The sequence below is a fragment of the Quercus suber genome, unplaced genomic scaffold (genome assembly GCF_002906115.3).
Source record: "Quercus suber isolate HL8 unplaced genomic scaffold, Cork oak 2.0 scaffold_631, whole genome shotgun sequence".
NCBI lineage: Eukaryota > Viridiplantae > Streptophyta > Magnoliopsida > Fagales > Fagaceae > Quercus > Quercus suber.
Window position 1 is genome coordinate 30132 of NW_027070073.1, and position 21339 is coordinate 51470.

Here is a 21339-nt window from a genome sequence, read left to right on the forward strand (position 1 = left end):
GATAGGGTAGAATGGGGTTTTTTGGAAGCAATGATGAGAAGGTTGGGGTTTCATGATAGTTGGATTGCTCTTATGATGATGTGTGTGACCTCAGTGAACTATTCAGTCTTGATCAATGGTGAACCCAAAGGAAAAATCATCCCATCGAGGGGACTACGATAAGGTGACCCTATCTCTCCTTATCTCTTCCTACTTTGTGCGGAGGGATTGACGACTATGTTGAAAAAGGAGGAGGAAATAGGGAATATAAAAGGGGTTGCGGTGTGTAGGGGTGCTCCAAGAATTTCCCATCTTCTTTTTGCGAATGATAGCATAGTATTTTGTAGGGCTTCCCTTGATGAAGCAAGTCGGGTCATGAAGGTTCTTGTGGACTACGAAGGGAACTCAGGGCAAAGGCTAAATAAGGAGAAAACATCCCTATTTTTCAGCAAGAATACAAGTAGGGAAGTCCAAGACCAAGTCAAAGGTTTATTTGGAGCTTAAATTATTAGACATCACAAAAAATATCTTGGGTTGCCACCGTTGGTGGGAAAAGGAAAAATGAAAGCTTTTAATCTCATTAAAGATATGGTGGGGAGGAAAATTACTGGATGGAAAGGAAAACTCCTTTCCAATGCAGGGAGAGAAATCCTTATAAAAGTCGTGGCCCAAGCTACACTTACCTATACCATGAGTTGTTTTAAACTCCCGGACTCTTTATGCAAGGAGTTGAATTCCATGGTGAAAAATTTATGGTGGGAGCAGAAGGACAAGGAACGAAAAATGGCGTGGATCTCTTGAGAAAAACTTTGTTCTCCGAAGATGGAAGGCAGTATGGGCTTTAGAGATTTAAAGACTTTCAACCTTGCGCTCTTAGCAAAGCAAGGTTGGAGAATCCAACAAAATCCGAACACCCTTGTCCAAAAAGTCTTTAAGGCAAAATACTTCGTTGGGTGTTCTTTTGGGGAGGCGCAATTGGGTTCTAGACCATCCTATGTTTGGAGGAGCATCATGGCAGCCAAGGATTTAATCGTGAAGGGGTCTAGATGGGTCATTGGAAATGGGGAAAGGGTCCATATTTGAGAGGACAGATGGATTCCAAACCCAGACTCGTTCAAAGTTATCAGTCCAAAAGGTCCCTCAACTAATGTCGTAATGGTTGCGGATCTCATCAATAGGGAGACCCGTGGTTAGGATGCCAATCTAGTAAGAAACTCCTTCCTCCCCCATGAAGCTGAAACTTTGTTAGGAATTCCACTTAGTCCAAGGCTTCCTAATGATTCCATAGTGTGGGCTTGGACTCCTAATGGCCATTTTTCTGTTAAGAGTGCATATAGGGCAGCCCAGAAATTGTTGCCAAAGCTAAACTCGGATGGAGAAAGAGGGGAAAGCTCAGATGGGTCGAAATCTAAAGCCATTTGGAAGCTTATCTAGAATTTGGACTACCCAAACAAAATTAGGCATTTCACGTGGAGGGCATGCAAAAATATTCTGCCAACAATGTGTCACCTAAAGTCAAAAGGATTGAAGGTGGAGACCAGCTGCGATGTGTGTGGAAGAGATGAAACTGTTAGTCACATTTTATAGGGATGCAAAACAGCGGTATAGGTGTGGAGTGCAACAAAAGTGAAGCTTCCCCTGCTACCTGAAACTCAAATGGATTTTATGGACTTAGTATGGGAAATCTGGGAAAGGTGTCCGGAGGTAGATTGGGAATTGACAGTAGTCACGGGCTGGAGTTTACGGAGTAATCGGAATAAACTCAAACATGAATGGAAAAGTAAAACAGCAGCTGAAATGGTAAGGTTTGCAGTAGATTATGTAAAGGAAGTTAGGCATCCTAAGCATGCCCATCCCCGTTCTTCCAATTCAGGTAAGCTTTCCTAGACCCCCCCCCCCTGCTCTGGTTGGTACAAAATTAATACAGATGGAGTTGTCTTTGCAAGTATGGGCTGGTGCGGTGTGGGTGTTGTGATCAGGAATGAAAGGGGCCAGCTGATGGGTTTAATGAGTAAACGACTGGAGCAGCCATTGGGCGCACTAAGGACAAAAGCTAAAGCTGTGGTGGAGGGGATACAGTTGGCATGGGATCTTGGACTTAAAGAAATTATCATTGAGTGTGATTCGCAGATTGTGGTAAAAGCACTAAGAGGACAAGGTCCTATTCTGAGCTCCATCAGAAAGGTAATTGAAGGCATGGAGATGTCTTTGAGGCTTTTTCGTTCATGGAAAGTTGTCCATATCAGTAGGAGCAACAACAGGACAGCTTACATATTGGCAAAACATGCCAGTGGGGTGGATGATTGTATTGTTTGGGTAGAAGATACCCCCTTAGTTATTAAGGATCAATTACAATGTGATGTAATCAATTTGAACTCTGTTTCGGTTTAATGAAAGTTTATCTTATGTTGATTATCAAAAAAAAAAAATCAACTATCAAGAATTCTTGCTACTATGTTGACAGGTTATAATTGGTGCATAATAAAAATAATGTCAATCGTGGTACCATGTGAAAGTAATATTTCATTAATCACAATTTTCCTTTTTTTTAAATTGTGAAATAATATGTAGAATTGTTCTAATTATACAATTGTAGATGAACAAAATGGACATAGAGAAGTAAAGGTAATTTTTTTATTAAATAATTTGTTAATTCATTTCTAAAAAAGAATCAATTTCTATAAAATTGACTAGTGGCATTTATTGCCACATATAACATAAGAAGGGAGGTGGTTTCCTACCAATCACCCATGTCTTAAGATAAGGATTTAGATTGTTACTACTCTTCACATGGTGTAATTGTCAAATCACACGTAGCAAAGTTACCAAATTAGTAACACACAGCATAATTTTTCGCTTGCATGTTATCAATTCTAAGATTACAAGTGACTTTATATGCCAGTTATTATTATAGATATTATTGTTCTTATTTCACAGCCTCAATTTTAATCTCGATATTATTATCGAACCATTGATATTGCATCTAGAGTGGTGTTGATTGATATTTATTTTTATGGTATAAACACATCTAATATCAAAGTTGAGTAATCTTGTGGATCCTAATACTAGCCAGAACGTAGAACCTAATTGATTCATTTGTTAATTTGATAGGTTGACCAACCAATTATGTGGTGGAAAGTGCATGTAACGAGTGAAGCTCTGGTCCAATGTTTTAGCATATGAGACTAGATACAATAAGTGACATGTGACTTTTTTTTTTTTTTCGATACATGTTTTGTTCATGTCACAGCCACACAAACCATATCTATATGTAAGTGATTGAGGGATTCCTCTTATGATTTTTTTTCTTTTCTTTTCTTGCCCTCATTGGAGAGGAGTTCAATATTTTGCCAATTAAAATTATAATAAATAAGAGCAGAGACATAAATGTGGATGGCGATGGGAGATAAAGGGGAACAAAAACATATACTCCAAGCTATCCTCTCATGTTGACAGGGTTGCAGAAGACAGCATTGCAATGAAGCTGTTGTAGCTCAATTAGATGTTGTAAAAGGTTGGCGAAATTAATTGGGTTAACTTGGTTTGATTGGACTTGTTGGTAGTCCTTATTAATTCTCTAGCTACCCTATTTAAAATCTCATTCATTGTTCCAACAGCTACCAACAGTTCCTCCAAGCTATCATTTCATGTTGGTTTTTTGGGTTCCCTACCCAGCAAAACATGCTCAAAAAACGACACCACTTAGTTCAACCAACCATATTGTCAAGATTTGGTCATGTGGTTGTTCACTTGGCAATCGACATGCATATTTTGGTCCCAATAATTGGCATTTTATGGGCTACCAATAATTGATCCTCTACAAACCCTTGAAAACGTTGCTAATTCGAAAGGAATGAATTTCATTAAACAAGGATAAAAACAGTACATCTTAGCAATAAAATTCTCAATCATATCGTTTCCTCTATTAAAATGACTGAATATTGTGAACTACTTTGATATATTGTCGCAATATGTATGATCTTAAATGTTGATATATTATTGCTATAAATCTTGAATTCATGGTATAATAATTGGAGTACACATTGAAGAGCAATGCTCAATTTCTTAAATTGATTATGGAAAATTTAGTTGTAATTTCTTAAATGTTGTATCATAATTTTTCTAATTAAATTCAATCAAGTAGTTTATTGATAAAAAAAGATACATGGTTGAATTTAATTATTTTTGAGGGAGAATAACATTATTAGTGTTATTATATTAGTCAATACAATTGTATGGCTGAATTTGATTAGAAAATATAATATACTGCACCTAAGAAATTTTATTTAAATTTTATCACCATTATAGATAAGATCCATAACTTTTTGCCACAATTCTGATATGTCAAACTGTGAATAATTGTCTTTCACTTGCATATTGACTCATTTTATATCATTCACACTCTGATACGTCACAGATATGAGAAAGAAATTATGTAATAGTTTTTGTTACTAGATTTTGTTCAAAAATAAATAAAATTACACTTAACCCACTGGGCATGATTCATGTGAGTTTCCAGTGAGTCAACAAGACTGACCATGTTATATCAAGCCCATCACATGGAGTGTGGGGAACCATGACCATATTTCTGGTAAGGCCCAGGCAAATTGTGCATTAATTCAACAAATGGGCCATGCAAATAAGAGACCATTCAAACATAGATCTTGTTTTTCTTTCTCAAATTTGTTCTTTTTTGCTTCTTTTCAAGATAAAATTCTGCAGAAATTGTTGACTAAAACACTATTATGGTCTGTCCGTAGTTAGGCATGTACGGTTGGACCATTTACTTCTGATTGTTATGTTCAACTCATGGCTTGGACCAAATATAAAAATATTCACTCTCTCTGACACATACATTTTTTGGTTGGTCAAGCTTTAGACTAAAGAATTGATATGCAGGTTTCTCATTCACTTGCATTCGTTGATGTTGATTGAGATATATAGAGTGCACCAATCATCTTTACTAGTCAGACTTAGAATTAATCAAAATCTACAAAAACAGGAATAGTACACAAAATATTCGCTGGAAGATGAGCATATAATTAATTGCTGTGACTTTTTTCAAGTTTTACGTACTTAGCTCGAAGTTTCTTTTATTTCACGATGATGCCAATGTCAAGCCCATGTAGCTTTCAATATTTTTATCAAATCTTATAGCCAATTAATTAAGGTAGTTTTACTTTATCAATGTACCATTCTTAGAAGATGATGACGACTTTGAAAGTTTGAATCATCAGGCAGCTTCCACACAATATACACCTTGAATTTATATCATTTGCGTTAAATTATTGATCAACTTTTCTACTGGTGCAGTGCGAGGATTTTCAACATGCATGTACTATCAATTTTTACAGATTCCAATAGCTAGACACTGTTTGCTAACTACGTTTGAATTTGAGGTCCTTCATGACTTTATCTGGACACATTTTCTAAACTGAATGTTACCATAACAAAGCCAGGTTGTATAAAAATAAGTACCAAGCTGAAGTTTTCAATTAGAACATTCTAATGATAATTTATCCATATTGTTAATCAATCGCTTTAATGCATCTTTGTTACAGACAACCTTAATCCTTATTAAAGAGTGCTCTTTTCTTTTCTTTTCTTTTCTTTTTCCCCTTTATATAGGGGATCAGATCCTTAGAATATAACATGTAAGACAAAATCATGTTTATTACAATATATAATTTTTTTTACATGTATTAGTAATATATTTAACAAGAAACATAGCTTATCAAAATAATATATAGTATATATGTGTGTGTGTATATATTAATAAAAGATTAGGAAAAAAAAAATAGAACTATTCATACAATAACAATAACAAGTAGTTTCAAAAACAAAGTACAACTATATGCACGTATATTTCTCACCAAAAAAAAAAAAAAAAAAAGCTATATGCATGTAGAATGATCCACACATGTGCCATTAATTCCTAATAATTCATCACCTACTTTTATGATTTTATCCATTAGCAAATGCTGATTTAGGTAATTTTTGACATTTGGGCTCTACGCAAAAGAAAGGGTTTGTTCAATTAGGTCAAAAAGTAGTGCAATTCTTCAACTCATAATTATTATAAATTGGCATTGCTTGTTGGATTTTTATGGTCTTTGCCTCCTAGAAGCTATAATTAATTATTGTCTCATGCTTTCTTTTTTATTCTATTTGCATCTTGTAGAATAAGCTGAATAATAAAATAAACTAACAAATTTCATCATGCCAAAATCATGTTTATTACGATATATACTTTTTTTACGTGTATTAGTAATATATTTAACAAGAAACTTAGCTTATCAAAATAATATATAGTATATATATGTGTATATATATATTAATAAAATATTAGGAAAAAAAATAAATTATTCATACAATAACAATAACAAGTAATTTCAAAAACAAAGTACAACTATATGCATGTATATTTCTCAAAAAAGAAAGAAAAAAAAATAGACTATATGCATGTAGAATGATCCACACATGTGCCATTAATTCCTAATAGTTCATCCCCTACTTTTATGATTTTATCCATTAGCAAATGCTGATTTAGGTAATTGTTGACATTTGGGCTCTATGCAAAAGAAAGGGTTTTGTTCAATTAGGTCAAAAAGTAGTGCAATTCTTCAACTCATAATTATTATAAATTGGCATTTCTTGTTGGATTTTTAGGGTCTTTGCCTCGTAGAAGCTGTCCTTAATTATTGTCTCACGCTTTCTTTTGGATTCTATTTGTATCTTGCAAAAATAAGTTGAATAGTAAAATAAATTGACAAATTTTATCATGCCAAAATTATGTTTATTACAATATATATACTTTTTTTACGTGTATTAGTAATATATTTAACAAGAAACTTAGTTTATCAAAATAATATATAGTATACATGTGTTTGTGTGTGTGTATATATATATTAATAAAAGATTAGGAAAACAAATAGAACTATTCATACAATAACAATAACACGTAGTTTCAAAAACAAAGTAAAACTACATGCATGTATATTTCTCAAAAAAAAAAAAAGACTATATGCATGTAGAATGATCCACACATGTGCCATTAATTCCTAATAGTTCATCCCCTACTTTTATGATATTATCCATTAGCAAATGCTGATTTAGATTGTTGACATTTGGGCTCTATGCAAAAGAAAGGGTTTTGTTCAATTAGGTCAAAAAGTAGTGCAATTCTTCAACTCATAATTATTATAAATTGGCATTGCTTTTGGATTTTTAGGGTCTTTGCCTCCTAGAAGCCGTCCTTAATTTTTGTCTCATACTTTCTTTTGGATTCTATATATTTGCATCTTGCAGAAATAAGTTGAATAGTAAAATAAACTGGCAAATTTCATCATGCGAAGTGGATAATTAACAAAACAAAAAAAAAAAAACAAAAAAATTGAGCCTAAAATGCCTCATATATCTCCTCAAGTCCAACACGACAAAAAGTATTAATATTTTTGGGTTCCTAACTTCTTAATACATACAAGGCCATTGTCTTTTGGCAATGCTTAAATTCTTGGCTTGTTCATTAGTTAATTATCTAGTCAAAAATATAGTGCTAGTGCTGGCACCAAATCCATATATAGTTGGACTTGGTTATTATTTTTTCTTTTCCTTATTTCCGCATCTAAACATTACATATATTTTATATTTATACTATTCTGAGGGAAGATTTGAGAAAGGGCAGAAAATAGGAAAAATAGCCAAAAACTCCATTTGGGTTCTTTAAAGTGTAATAAAATGAGAAAAGCCAAGCCTAAAATTTCAATATTAAGTGAATAGAGACTAATGTTGCATTACAAAAATAAACCCAAGGTGCTAGACAACAAATAATGGAGAATATGAATAATATACTAGGTATGAAATTGTTTTTCACATATAGCAGGAATGAGAAGTTGAGAGAGGTAAATAGGGAGAAAGAGAGAGAGTGGAATCTTCTATGCCACTCTTTACAATAGGAGCAATAGGTCTACATTTGGGTGAAAGCTTTGAGCACGCGACCTCTTTCATAAGCTCTAGGTTTTGCAAGTGCTCCAGCCCATTTAGCAAGACCCACATTCTGAGCTTATCAAAATGGCTTAAAATGATATACTTATACCTTCCAAATCACATTTTTTCAAAATTTTCATAAAGTCATATGGGCTTGGGTCATGCTAAAGAAAATAAAATACATGAATTGGGCCCAAAAAGAAGTTAGGCATGGCTTGTAAGTTGTACTGGGCTTATAGAATTTGTTAAATTACCGATTATTTCAAGAGTTTAAACTATTAAAATATAATATATTTAATTATTTAACCACATATTTTTAATAGTTTCCCTCACACGTGGACTGAAATTATACTGTTTTAAATTATCAAATATTCCAAAAGTTGAAGTTATTGAAATGTGGTAAATTTAATCATTGTTCCACATACTTCTAACCATATTTCTTCGCAACAAGAGTTTTTTTTTTTTTTTTTTACAAATCTCATCATTAAATTTTTATTTAAGTGTTAGTTAATTTAGATTTGTTCTTTGAGTTATCAATTAATAATTAATCCTTTAGAAATTATGCATATGACAATTAAAACCTTCAGTTGGAATTTTTTTTTTTATTAAATTAAAATGGAATTAATCTTATTATATTTACTTATTTTTGTCACATCATCTATATTTTTTAAAATTATACACTCATGTAGCTAATCAACTATCAAAGGTCTTGTAGTTGAATTGACACCTCCCAATGCACAAAATGCTTGGGGGTCTAGAGGAGAAGTATTTCGAGCTGCGGAGTTAATTGTAATTATCTCTAAAAAAAATTAGCTAATCAACTAATTTAATTAATAAAAAATAAATAAAGGAAGAATCCGAGATCTTTAATTGGGATGGCACCTCCGAACTCTGGCTCTATCCAAGTGGGACTATTCTTGCTGCTATATTAATGTTACTTAAAGAAAATTAGTTTACAAAAATAATACTCCTCATAAAATACAATGACTAAAATAAATTGACATTTTTACCCAAAATAATTGACACGCAAATCTAATATTTTCTGGGTTAATTATTCAAACTAAATATTTTTATTTATTCAATATTCAAAAATATGAATGGACTATTCTTCTAAAAAATAAATAAATAAAATAATAATAAAATGAAATACGCAATTTTGGTTCTGAAAAGGAAGTTTAGAAGAATCTCAACAGCACAATGCAGTTTGAAAGTAACGGCTCTCACAGTTGGACCAAGGAGCAGAGATTTTATCAGATTTCTACCCCTAAAAATAAATAAATAAATAAAAAATAAAAAAAACAAGATATCATCAGATCACCACCACTAACTTTCACCATTTTTTAATACTCTTCTTCTTTGTTTTGCGTGAAACGAAGCAAACAAGGTCAGATAACAAGTTGCAAAAGATTGAATTTTTTATTGTGATTAATTAGGTTTTTTTTTTTTTTTTGGGAATAGTAGCACATAATTCAATTAAAAAAAAAATTCATAACGAAGATAAGAGAGCACCAATAACGTAGAATAATATTATATTTACAATATTTTCATATTAAATTGTAAATAACAAGTTGTTATTAATTATAATTTAAACTTACTATTAAAATTACTTTTTTACCTAAAAATTGATTTACTCTATGAAATGGTTTAGCAAGTTTAGACAAATTGTAAAAACCAAAAGGTATTTAGTATCAAATGATATCATATCAGCAGTATCAAAATTCAATAAATTTGAAAAACGTCAACAAAAAATAACTATTCTACTAACAAATGAAAAACATGTGTTAATGAGTAATTATTTTTATACATATTTCTTATTTATTAGATTTTAATATAAATAAAATGATATCATTTAATACAAAATAATTTTTTTTATAACAACTTATCACTTATAATTTATTTTAAAATAGTTGTGCACGTATTATTTCCCGTTAAGAAAAATGACAAATAAATAAACCAAAACAATAACAAAATGATGATAAAAAATAAATTAAAAATTAAAAAAGAAAGCCTGCCCAAGCCAAAAAGCTGGCCCCAAAATAATAATATTTAAGATGAAAGAAAAAAAGAGTCTGGCATGTGGAGGAATAGTTGCACATTATGGGTCCCTGTTTCAACTTTAGTATTATGAATTATCTCTTTCTCACACTCACAATTGTGGATTTCAATGTCATGGTGTCGTTGTCCACACTATATAATACAATTTCAATTACAATGACCTTTCTTTGTTTATGTTCTCTCTCTTTTTTAAAAAACAATTGCTTTTTGTGCTTTGGATTTTTTATGATTGTAAAAAAAATATATAAAGCAAGAAAAGCCAATAGTCGTGAGTGATGACTAGGAATATTGGTGGGTTTGTGTTGGTGCCGATGTAGTCGCTGGCTCGCTTTGTACGACTGATGACTGTACCGCTGTACGGCATTACGGAAAGACCAAACCTTTTTTCGTTCTTTCTTGTTTTTGTGTACTCAAACTCGATTGGTTCGACTCTCTCTCTCTCAGCCCCATGGTGGGCTTCCACTCTTTTTACGCGTTCATGACCGTGACTAGTGAGTTTTTTAGTCGATCACGAGTTCACGACTTTATTTTTTCTTCTTTTAATTTAATAAACATCTTTTCAACATTGTCATTTGATGAATTCCATGAGATATTAAGTTTTAATGTTTATTTTTTTTAATAAAAACCTAAATTTTCTTTTCTTTTAACAGAATAAATAAATAAAAATAATGAATTATATTTTATACCTTATATTTTTTCTATAAAAAAATTTAAATTAAAACTTTGTTTCAAATTAAATCATGAAATTTTTAACTTACATATTAAGGCTGGATATTTTTGTTTCTTTTCAAATCAAAAATCTTAAGCTTTTAAAATCATATCAACTTAAAACTTTGGATCTAGGGTTTTACTTTACCTATAGGAATCACAGTTTTAAAAATCGAATTGGACCAACTAGTTCAATGCAAATCAAACTCTAATATGGTCTAATTATAATTGGGAAAGCCAATAAAAATGGGGAACCATACTCAATTTTGATTCCTTTACCATTCTAATTTTTTAAACCACGATAAGAATGACCTCTAGTATTGTTACTGCAAAACTCTAGGCTCCGAGAGATGGACTTAGGATGTGCATAGATGTAGACTTGCAAGCGGTGAAAATTAAACTAACACTAAAGTTGTCTTTAAGTGAGTTAACGAGGCTACTGCTAGCAACTTCCACCATGCATATCTTATTATGGATTGTAGGAACCATTTCAAGCAAATACCTATTGCTTTCGGGACTCAGCAAGATAATCAATGTGCAGATGCACTTGCCAAGATAATATGAAACCATACTTAAAACCCAAGATTCAAAATGTAAATTACCCTAGAAAGAATAAAGGAGAGTTCATTTCTTAAAGTGTTGTTCACAAAATCCAATAAAGTGTGAACCCTACCCAACAAAACTAATACCTAGAGGAGGTTTCAAAAAACAAAACAAGATGTATACCTAGATGAGCCTATAAAGCTTGCATTACTCATAAAAATCCAATAAAACATTGTTTTTAACACAAGATTCAAAATGTATAATTACCCTAGAAAATAGAAAGTATAAAGGAGAGGTTCATTCATAAGTAAGTTCATAGAAACTTAGTTTGAGTGGGATCATAGAATCCAATAACTATTGTAAAGTGTAAACCCTACATGACAAGAGCCAAATGCATAAGCAATCCAGATAGACCCGCCACTAGTGCATGTTGTTCATAGAATCCAATAACTACTGTAAAGTGTAAACCCTACCCAATAAAACTAATGCCTAAGACACCTAGACGGCCCTATATAAACCTTGTTTTGTTGATAAAATCTAATAAAACACTGTTTTTAATTCATTATTGGCATATTTAATTAACTATAAAATAAATAAATAAATAAATAAAACCTTTGAATTACAAAGTCCAGCTTTGTTTACTTGTTAATACTATATCATTGTTATTATTATTATTTTTTAACTCTAATTTTATGAACTTCATAATGTGATCACAACTTTGAATTTTCCTCATATAGTGCTAATTTTATTTTTCATGGTCACGTAGAACTATTTTTAAAACGAATTATATTGGCAAACATATTATTGTGCTTTATACTCAATGAAAAAATGAAAAGAATTTTTTTTTCTATCAATGTGTTAAATATATTAGCATTAATGTGTATATGTTAAAAATGGATATGAAAGAGGAAACAAGAATACGAAAATTATGTGGTTCAACCTTAACGGCCTATGTCTATAGAGAGAAAACCTGCAAGGACTACATTTATATTGTATAATAGTGTAGTACAAAACTTGTGTTATAATAAACCATAACATGAGAATATATAGGAGACTAAACTCTAAACTATTAATATAAGTAAAAAATTTGTCTTGCACACATGGTAGGTGGGCTTGGGCCCATTACTCCTATTACTCCTATCTCTAACAGGATGTATATCTTATCTTAGCTTGAATAAAATCGGTCAATCGTACATCATATGTTTGTTTATCACAAAATCATAACATATTGGCATATTTTGTTCATCACTTTTTCTGGTTAATAAGAACAAACTGAAACAAAATAAAGTTGGGCATGATCAATATAATTTAGGTGGCCGACAAGCTCGCACACTTCCGGATGATAACTTATGGATAATTAGTATATCAACTGATCACTATCTATCAGATTACTCAAAAAGGGTTATGAGCCAATTGGAATGAGAAGGCTGCAAGATTATGAAGAGAAAAAATCCAAAGTTTTTATCACAATCCTTATAGATAGATCAGTGTGCAAGTAAATTACATTGTTTGCGTATTCCAATGAATGAGTCTCTCTATGCCTAATAGTGTTGTCTTTATCTGTAATAGCTGAGATGTCAGAGGCAAACTCATCATGTCCTTGTATGTTAGGCGTGAATATGATCGTTTAATATATTATATTGTATTATTTGTATGAAGCTTGATTAAAATACTCTTTTAATTTATTATTATTCTTTTTGCTACTTTTCTATGGTAAGAAAATTTTCATTTGATCACTCATTTAGTCGCAGTTTGACTAGGTTCACCAAACCTTTGACTGTTCAAATTTTGGAAAAAATTGGTTTAGGTAAGTCTTTCAAGAACATGCAATGCAAGTCATAAACAGGAATAAGGAGAAACCAGGTGTCACTATTACTAGTACTACACAGTAATTGTTACTTATAAATTAAGTGATGTTTCTATCACAAAATTTCAGCCTTAACGACAGAAAGATCGATATTTTATCAATGATTTTTTTTTTTTTATCCTTTTAACTTATTTGTTTATTTCAATCTTTGCATTAAGTGATAAATTTCCTAATATTCTAGAGTTAGGAATCCACAAGAATTCCCAAATATGTAAGAGACATACAAGATGAGACATTACAATATATATATATATATATATTTAAACAACACACTATATCCTACACAATCTATCGGTCCAAGCCTTCTCTTCATGGACTAATTTTAAGAAAATCTCTAATTAAAAACTTTAACACTTTTATATCGGCTCGAATCATAATTTAAATCAAACACAAACTAGACTCCATGTAACCCTACATATTTTGCAGGAATACGTAAGTGTGAGAACTATGTTGGTGTTCTACTTAGTTCTAGGCTTCTATCTTAGAAAGAAAATAATTGATGCATGTACCGTACACCCTTGACAAGTATAACCTAACCAAACGTCATTTTTTTGTCAACAAACAAGGTGGTTTGGAATTGGACCCTTCTAGAATTAATATTGTTGTCTATTGTGCCCGTGAAACTCTATTGGACGAGTCGTCCAAAACTAGGCTTGGTGACTTCTCTTGAATTTCCGTGAAACTCTCTATTAGATGCCAAAACTGGGTTGTTTCCGTATGTAAGTTTTAGTGGAAGTCCTACCTAAAAAAGAAAAATGAGAAAAAAAAAAAAAAGATTTTGAGGAATTAATAATATAATTGTGTCCACACTTGTGTAAGTTTCAGTTCACGAGTGAAGTGATACACTTATATGTTATATTAGCTTCAATTTTATAGATTCCAATTACTTCAATTTATAAAATTTCTTATTCTAGAATATAGGAGGATCTTGATTGAATCTTGTCTACACCCAAAGAAACTCATTGATATTTTGGCCTTATGGTGGAGGGCATTCAAGTTTCAAATCATATTGTATATTAAAAAAAAAAAAAAAAAAAAAAAAAAAAAACACCTTAGGCTGGAAGATTTATCTCCTCACGCAAGTGTGGACACAATTATATTCTTCTATCTAGGACTTTCACTTACGTGTATACCTCTTGCCTATTGGCTTTGTTGGATATTTTCCAAAGTTTTTTTTTTTTTTTTTGTGGGTATTATGCAATTCAGTTGTACGATATACATGCACTTGTTGACTTTGACACAATTTTATTGGCGTAGATAACACATTGGAAAACTTCCAATTGACTCAAAAGAAAATTGTTGAATTTGATTTCACTTGTTGAGGAGATAAATCTTCCAGAGACTAAGGTGTTTTTTATTTTTTATTTTTTTAAGATACAATGTGATTTAAAGCTTGAATGCCCCCACCATATGATTCAATCAAGATCCTCTTATATTCTAGAACAATGAATTTTATAAATTGATGTAATTGGAAACTACAAAATCGAAGCAAATATAACATATAAGTGTATCACTTCACTTGTGAACTGAAACTTACGCAAGTGTGGACACAATTATATTCTTCTATCTAGGACTTTCACTTACGTGTATACCTCTTGCCTATTGGCTTTGTTGGATATTTTTCCAAAGTTTTTTTTTTTTTTTTTATGTGGGTATTATGCAATTCAGTTGTACGATATACATGCACTTGTTGACTTTGACACAATTTTATTGGGGTAGATAACACATTGGAAAACTTCCAATTGACTCAAAAGAAAATTGTTGAATTTGATTTCACTTGTTGAGGAGATAAATCTTCCAGAGACTAAGGTGTTTTTTATTTTTTATTTTTTTAAGATACAATGTGATTTAAAGCTTGAATGCCCCCACTATGATTCAATCAAGATCCTCTTATATTCTAGAACAATGAATTTTATAAATTGATGTAATTGGAAACTACAAAATCGAAGCAAATATAACATATAAGTGTATCACTTCACTTGTGAACTGAAACTTATGCAAGTGTGGACACAATTATATTCTTCTATCTAGGACTTTCACTTACGTGTATACCTCTTGCCTATTGGCTTTGTTGGATATTTTTCCAAAGTTTTTATTTTTATGTGGGTATTATGCAATTCAGTTGTACGATATACATGCACTTGTTGACTTTGACACAATTTTATTGGCGTAGATAACACATTGGAAAACTTCCAATTGACTCAAAAGAAAATTGTTGAATTTGATTTCACTTGTTGAGGAGATAAATCTTCCAGAGACTAAGGTGTTTTTTATTTTTTATTTTTTAAGATACAATGTGATTTAAAGCTTGAATGCCCCACCATATGATTCAATCAAGATCCTCTTATATTCTAGAACAATGAATTTTATAAATTGATGTAATTGGAAACTACAAAATCGAAGCAAATATAACATATAAGTGTATCACTTCACTTGTGAACTGAAACTTACACAAGTGTGGACACAATTATATTATTAATTCTTTAAATTTTTTTTTTCATTTTTCTTTTTCAGATAGAACTTCCCGTAACACTTATCTTTAGTTATCTTGCTTCCCGTTTGTGTCTATATAACATTTTGTTTTCTTCTTTCTATCCTCACACAGTATCAAAGAAATCCTTCCAATTTGTTGCAAATTAATGAACAACGGTAATATAACATCACTCTCCATATAAAACATATTGGAGAGATTCTAATGGAGGCATTAGCATCACATATAACCACACTATTTAAGCCAAAAATTTAAATTTATAAATTTAATTCAATTATGTTATTTTAAGTTCTTAAATTCTTTATTTTCTTCCATCTGGGACTTTCACTTACGTGTATACCTCTTGTCTATTGGCTTTGTTGGATCTTTTTCCAAAGTTTTGTGTGTGGATATTATGCAATTCAGTTGTATGATACACATGCACTTGTTGACTTTGACACCATTTAATTGTGGTAGATAACACATTGGAGGACTTCCAAATGACTCAAACAAAAGAAAATTTGTTTTTCACTTGTTGAGGAGATAAATCTTCCAGCCTAAGGTGTTTTTTTTTTTTTTTTTTTTTTTTTTTTTTTTAATATACAATATGATTTGAAACTTGAATGCCCTCCACCATAAGGCCAAAATATCAATGAGTTTCTTTGNTATTTTTTTTCTCATTTTTCTTTTTCAGATAGAACTTCCCGTAACACTTATCTTTAGTTATCTTGCTTCCCGTTTGTGTCTATTAAATTTTGTTTTCTTCTTTCTATCCTCACACAGTATAGAGAAATCCTTCCAATTTGTTGAATTATGAACAAGGTAAATAACATCACTTCCATATAAACATATTGGAGAGATTCTAATGGAGGCTTAGCATCACATATAACCCACTATTTAACCAAAAATTTAAATTTATAAATTTAATTCAATTATGTTATTTTAAGTTCTTAAATTCTTTATTTTTCTTCCATTGGGACTTTCACTTGTGTATACCTCTTGCTATTGGCTTTGTTGGATCTTTTTCCAAAGCTTTTGTGTGGGTATTATGAATTAGTTGTAGATACACATGCACTTGTTACTTTGACACCATTTATTGGGTAGATAACACATTGGAACTTCCAAATGACTCAAACAAAAGAAAATTTGTTTTTCACTTGTTAAGTTTCAGTTCACAAGTGAAGTGATACACTTATATGTTATATTTGCTTCGATTTTGTAGTTTCCAATTACATCAATTTATAAAATTCATTGTTCTAGAATATAAGAGGATCTTGATTGAATCATATGGTGGGGGCATTCAAGCTTTAAATTACATTGTATCTTAAAAAAATAAAAAATAAAAAACACCTTAGTCTCTGGAAGATTTATCTCCTCAACAAGTGAAATCAAATTCAACAATTTTCTTTTGAGTCAATTGGAAGTTTTCCAATGTGTTATCTACCCCAATAAAATTGTGTCAAAGTCAACAAGTGCATGTATACCCACATAAAAAATAAATAAAAAAATAAAAAATAAAAAAAAAATAAAAACTTTGGAAAAATATCCAACAAAGCCAATAGGCAAGAGGTATACATGTAAGTGAAAGTCCTAGATGGAAGAAAAATAAAGAACTTAAGGTTTTAAAATAACATAATTGAATTAAATTTATAAATTAAACTTATGGGTTAAATAGTGTAGTTATGTGTGATGATAAGGCCTCCAGTAGAATCTCTCCAGTATGTGTTATACGGAGAGTGATGTTATGTTACCCTTGTTCATGAATTAGCAACAAATTGGAAGGATTTCTCTGATACCATGTGAGAATAGAAAAAAGAAAACAAAATGTTATATAGACACAAACGGGAAGCAAGATAACTAAAAATAAGTGTTAGTGGAAGTTCTACCCGGAAAACAAAAATGAGAAAAAAAAAAAAAGAAAAAAAAAGGAATTTAAGGAATTAATAATATAATTGTGTCCACACTTGTGTAAGTTTCAGTTCACGAGTGAAGTGATACACTTATATGTTATATTTGCTTCGATTTTGTAGATTCCAATTACATCAATTTATAAAATTTCTTGTTCTAGAATATAGGAGGATCTTATTGATTGAATCGTATGGTGGAGGGCATTCAAGTTTCAAATCATATTGTATCTTAAAAAAATAAAATATAAAAAACACGTTAGTCTCTGGAAGATTTATCTCCTCAACAAGTGAAATCAGATTCAACAATTTTTTTTTTTTTTGAGTCAATTGGAAGTTTTCCAATGTGTTATCTACCCCAATAAAATGGTGTCAAAGTAAACAAGTGCATGTGTATCGTACAACTAAATTTCATAATACCCACACAAAAGCCTTTGGAAAAAGATCCAACAAAGCCAATAGGCAAGAGGTATACACACAAGTGAAAGTCCCAAATGGAAGAAAAATAAAGAACTTAAGGACTTAAAATAACATAATTGAATTAAATTTATAAACTTAAATTTTTGGGTTAAATAGTGCAGTTATATGTGATGCTAAGGCCTCCATTAGAATCTCTCCAATATGTGCTATATGGAAAGTGATGTTATGTTACCATTGCTCATGAATTAACAATAAATTGGAAGGATTTCTCTAATACCATGTGAGGATAGAAAGAAGAAAACAAAATATTAAATAGACACAAACAGGAAGCAAGATAACTAAAAATAAATTATATGTTCCAGCCTAATAGCTTATGTCCATAGAGGACAAACCTTAATACATCACTACATCTTTACAACATGATTCATGTATTACAAAAACTTATTAAAGGGTATTTATAGTACCCTAATTCCTTGGGTTACATGACTTGCAATACAAGTATAGGATTAAAATACTTTTACTTTTGTTATTTGAAAGCGGTTTTCTATTCTCAAAGTCATCTAAAGACTTGCAATACAAGTAAGATTAAAATATTTTTACTTTTACTTATGTTATTCGAAAGCAATTTTCTATCCTCAAAGTCATCTAAAGGAAGAAAAAAAAAAAAGAACAAATAACGCGTTTTCTAGAATTTTAGTGCATTTCTTTTGAAAAATAGGTTTTTCAAAACACATTCTTGAAAATATAGTTTCATAACAAAATCAACCATTGACATCATCCATGCATTTTTCAAAACTTTTTTACTAAAACGCAATTTCTCTTTATGTTCCAATAAAAAATAAAAACATAATCGTCAGAACTTGGAACTAAAACAATGTAACCCTCTTTTCTTTTTTATTGAATAAAAAACCCTAAAACCCTCTTCTACATTTGTCTCTTCTCTTTTATATTTAAAAGTTAATAAATAAATAAGATGAGTGATGACCAAAAGCATGCTTGAAGAACTAGTAAAGAACTCATATACAATCTCAACACGGAAATGCTTATATCATCACTTTCTTTTTTCAAATACTATATAATCATAATATTTTGTTTTTGAGTAATTATTTTCACATGAATTTCATTGTTCCAAAGAGAAGATTGTTTATTATAAATTCTAAAAGAGTATATATTTATACCGACGGTTCAGGTTGAGTGCTGTTGTTTCCTTCAGTATAAGTATGACAGCATAGTTAATTAGCAATTATATTGTCATACAAATAAAGCTATACTTCTACGCGTTGTTGAAGTAAGAAGTGTGAGCTGTGTGAGATAGATAAATATATATATATATATATATATCTCAGTATGAATGATTGAGTTCTTTCATTTAGCAGTGTTCAGACTGGGAATGTATTAAAAAAAATGAAGGAATTGAATGATTCTGTAATCTCCAGCAACATGGCCTCCACCATTTCTTAATTGCAGAATCCAGAAAAGTGTTCTAAACTCTCTCTTTTTTCTTTTTCCTTTTTGTATATATAATTTAGTTGCTACATGTGTATATAGTTCGTTAGTTATTACTAAGATATATAAAAACGAGTAGAAGAAAATAATAATAATTAAAATAAAGCTAGTCTCAAATTCATAAAGGAAACATTGTCATATATATTAACCATTTGAAATGTCAAACAAGTTTTCTTTAAACCTCACATGTTATTGTTGCACCGACTGGTTTATGAGTGTGTGCTCATGCTAATTCTCCTTGTTTTTTTTTTTTTAGATTAAATGGGATTCATTGGTATGAACATGAAATTTTCTTGGTCTGTATTTCTTATTATAAGTTTCTGTTTTAGAAATGGGGTCCATGCATCATGTAGGAAGAGAATTCATATCGTTTTTTATACTAACGTTATAAATTTGACTCTAATTAATATGGGGGTTTATTATTTAATTTTTTAAGTAAATAATGGAGGTAACCGTAATAGCTTATTCATTTTGATAGTTGAATGGTTTTGGGGGCATTGAATCAATGAATTTTAAATATCTTTGTCAGAAACATCAACACGTGTTAGTTGAGTTATAAGACTCTTGATTGTTTTATTAAATTTAGATAAACTAGTCATCTCACTCAATGTGTTAAGGCATTTCATGACTTATTAAGTTATTAGCATTTGATCCTTTTAAAAAATAGAATTTAATTAGCTAAAAAAGGTATATATAAGTAGAACAAAACTTAGTACTGCATTTAAGCGATGTTCCTAATTATATTCTCTTTTTAAAATTCAGCTATGTGACAGCACTTAACTAAGTTTTGCACATATAAGTATTAGTCTCAAGCTTAGCTAAAATTATTACTCTAACTTATATTCTCTTTTTAAAATTCAGCTATGTGACAGACTTAACTAAGTTTTGCACATATAAGTATTAGTCTCAAGCTTAGCTAAAATTATTACTCTAACTTCTATGATAATTTAAACATTTTTCAGCAACTTGTGATTCAACATCAATTTCATCGTAATATGCTTTTGTTTTTTTATTTTTTAAAAATGTCTCTTCTACGCGTGGTCTGTGTCAATTCACTTCTTTGATAGCAATATTTAGAAAGAGATTTTTTTTGTTAGGAGGCTTTTAGAAAAAGAATTTTATTAACCTAAGCCAAAGTCAGGAGCGAAATAGCAAAGAAATTTAACTGAAGAATATACCACTACTCTATAAATGATTCTATTTGGAATTTCAACAAGGCAATAAAGTTTTCCGAAGCTTATGAGATCTGACTATCTTTCTATTTCTTTAAATAGTGGTTGATGTTTGACTTCCATTGTACAATCGCTGCACTTTGAATTGTAAACCATTCTCAAAACAAAATAAAACAAACCAAAACAAAACAAAACAAAAATTTGTAAACCATGGTCCATACATGTAGGCTATTAATTATATATTATATATGAACTATCATCACAAAATAAATTACTTCCATTTGTTTATACTTAAAAATATATTCATGTCTTTTTTTTGGAGAGTCATATTCATGTCTTAATTAATGATCAACCAATGAATTACTTTCTCTATTTATTTATTCTTGAGTTTTGAATAGCAATTCTGCATGTGTGGTACCTTCATGATGGGATGGTCCAACCCTTTTTATTAAATACGATGGTCCAGCTTAACAAAAATAGGGAGAGGTTGGAGATGTTGAGGAAAAAAAATCTAAGTCACACACCCAATTCGACTTAAAAAAAAAAAAATATATATATATATATATATATATAGCGTAAATATTGGAATCATAATAATATTTATAGTTTTTTTCACAATTATTAATATGATCTGTTGTGGGGGTAGAATTAGATCAACATCTCTTTTTAATATATATGTCTATTGACTATTTTTAAAAATATCATGTTTATAAATTTATTGTTTTTTAA